This window comes from Carassius auratus, unplaced genomic scaffold (assembly GCF_003368295.1).
Source record: "Carassius auratus strain Wakin unplaced genomic scaffold, ASM336829v1 scaf_tig00214335, whole genome shotgun sequence".
NCBI classification, from domain to species: domain Eukaryota; kingdom Metazoa; phylum Chordata; class Actinopteri; order Cypriniformes; family Cyprinidae; genus Carassius; species Carassius auratus.
This window is the reverse complement of record NW_020527622.1, coordinates 8,438-11,228: the sequence shown is the minus strand read 5'-3', so window position 1 is coordinate 11,228 and position 2,791 is coordinate 8,438. Positions and strand designations below refer to the sequence as shown.

At 36.2% G+C, this 2,791-nt stretch overlaps 1 long non-coding RNA gene across 2 annotated transcripts; it reads left to right on the top strand.

Moving 5' to 3' along the window:
- The first annotated feature begins 282 nt into the window (after window positions 1–282).
- Window positions 283–1,871, top strand: LOC113091888 (uncharacterized). 2 transcript variants are annotated; one of them, XR_003287466.1, is made up of 3 exons: window positions 283–555; window positions 1,332–1,380; window positions 1,862–1,871. It is a non-coding gene; the product is annotated as an uncharacterized LOC113091888 (long non-coding RNA). The 2 variants fall into 2 exon arrangements; XR_003287465.1 differs by having other exon boundaries at window positions 1,859–1,870.
- The last annotated feature ends 920 nt before the right edge of the window (window positions 1,872–2,791 follow it).

Genomic DNA, 2,791 nt, shown 5'->3' with positions numbered 1-2,791 from the left:
TGCAGAAGATCCAAGATCCAAGAACAATGGTTAAGCATGTCCATCTAGTGCATTTTTTGGTACATTTTGTGAAAATGCTACGCTCAAGATAAAATTAGTGGAATCATTAGAAACGTGTTTTGAGTCTTTGCTGCCCCATTCCACTGCTATTGTCTCATGTTTTTGCATTGGTGTGAAAGGTCCTTTACAGAGTAAATATAAGAATGTTGACTTTCTCTTTCAGGCTTGCCATCATTAGGACAATGTCTTACACACTAAAAAATCCTGGGTTATTTTTTCTACCCAAGTGCTGGGTTGAGCCATTTGGGTAAATTTTTTGGGTTATTTTCTCAGTCTTGGGTAGTTTTGGGGTAGTTCTATGTAACCCAACCGCTGGGTTATTTTCTGGGTCGTTTTCACTGAGAGCTGAATCAATGCACCCCCTCCCCCACTCGGACGCAATAACCCAGCTCATTGGGTCAAATCAACTCCGCGCAGGATCAGCGCAGCGCGGGCTGACTGAATTCGAGGTGGAGGTGGATGCCACACACACGCTGTAATATTTGGAGAAATAAGGTTCGTATCAATATATTTATACATTTGACATGTATTTTTAAACATATTTACACACATAACATAATAATGAGCGAACGAGCGATAAAAAGGCAAAGAAATGTGCGACAACAGTCACGTTTACATGACATTAAATGCACCGCCAGATTCGCTCGTTTTGGTTTGCTGGTAATGCCTGCTGGATAGTAAATACGTTTTCTTCAGTTTTTATGTGTTAAACGACCCTTTTGTCAAAGTCTTACGTTTCTTCTTAACTGTTAAATGACATAATTTACTTCAAAGTCCATTAAGTCAATTAATTTCAATGCCACGAGATCAATGTGATGTAAACGTGCATTCCTTGACTTGCCCATCCCCCGTCTTACTGCATGCAGTGCTAAGCCAAAACAACCCAATTTTTGGGTCATCTGTCGCGGGCATATTTTGGATCGTTACAGGAGAAAATATTTTAAAAACAAACTGACTTCAGCCTTTTTTTCTGGTGAAATAAAGGTTTGTATTGGTCTTATTATCATTGAATCGTTACCGATTGGCAAAAATGTCCCATTCTGATTTTAAAATATCACTTAACTTTATATGATAGATCATAAAGCATCCTGCATTTGCGAGCACCAGAGATAACGTTACCTATTTTTTTTCTGTCTGTTGCGTTTCGTTTTTTTTTTTCACAATAAAAATAAATTTCTAATCATTTATTCATTTAATAAATGTATTATTATTTGAAATCCAGGTAAGTGTCAATTAATCTTGGACTAAAATATATTGTTTTTTCCCCTCAGACCTGCTCTTGACTGTCCGTGGTGGCAAATCCACAGCCTTTAGCTGGAGGTGACACTTTTATCTCATCTAATTTGAATGATTGCCATACATTGATCATAATAAAATGACCATAAACCATAAAAAAAACAGCTGTTACTATTATTAAAAAGATCCGGTAACGTTATTGTGGTTATACCCGTTTAGTTAAAGGGTTAACGTTACTTCACCCAATAATCAAAATTATGTCATTAATAAGTCACCCTCATGTTGTTCCAAACCCGTGAGACCGTGAAACTGTCTTCCGAAGATGAACGGAGGTCTTACTGGTTTGGAACGACTTGTGAGCAAATTATGAGCAAAGTGAAATGTTAAGCAGTATAATTCAGGAATCAGTTTGCATGGAGTTTAGAAACATCCAGGATTTACTAGTTAAAGTGTTGAAAAGCTCTGAAGAGTATTTCTGTTTTTATGGAAACTAATCCTTTTACATGTAAAAAATTTTCATAAGCCTCTATTTGATTAACAGCATTGCTATTTCTTTGTCCAGTAGAATCAACCGATATCTGAAGAGAGAGCTGAGGAAATTAAACAATGGCTGAGAAACAACACACAGCCCATCAGCCAGGTGGAACAGTACATCTGAAAAATATGTTTGAGGTCCTCCATGAGTTTCCTCGGCTAACTACCTCAGGCATGGTATGTTAACATAATGTCTTTGTCATATGGTAACATGAGTTATATTAAGTCTTTTTTGAGAAGTTTTTTTTTGTTATTTTTGCTTTTAGATTGCACAGGACTTTCACATTTTACATTAAGATGAAGCCCCAAAACTGTTTGAAAAATGGCTGGTATACTGACAGGATCTTGCTTTTTGCGAAGCGAGAAGCAAAGCTTCCATGTACAGCTGAAGAAATGACAGAAGGTTAAAATGTTTCTACAATATTTTGATATTATGGGCCAGATTTACTAATAGCTTGCACCATAGTACTGTCAGGATTACTATAGAAATGCAGTGATGAAAAAAATATTTTTTTTTTTTTATTTGCATATTGTCAGTGGATCAACAGCACAACTTTACACTTCAGTCTACACTTTTATGGGATTTTGGACTCATGCTAATTTGACCTTTTTAGTAAATCTGGCCCTATATTCTCAATGACAACTCGCTACTGTTTTTAGTAGTGTTGATGAATGTAATATTATTTTCCTACAGATGCAAAGGGAAATCTTGCACTAAAGCTATTGCCTGTTTTGCTACCACCTCCACCCTACAAAATTGGCAGAAAAACAATCCGGCCCAGCAATGATGAAAGCAAAAAAGCTTTCATTGACATTCAGACTGTAAGTACGACTTTACAGAAATTTACTTCAATCATTTAATGACTTCACCAGGTTGAATACACTACCATTCAAAAGTTTGGGATCGGTATGATTTTTTAAATGTTTTTAAATTAAGTCTCTTCTGCTTACAAAGGCATTT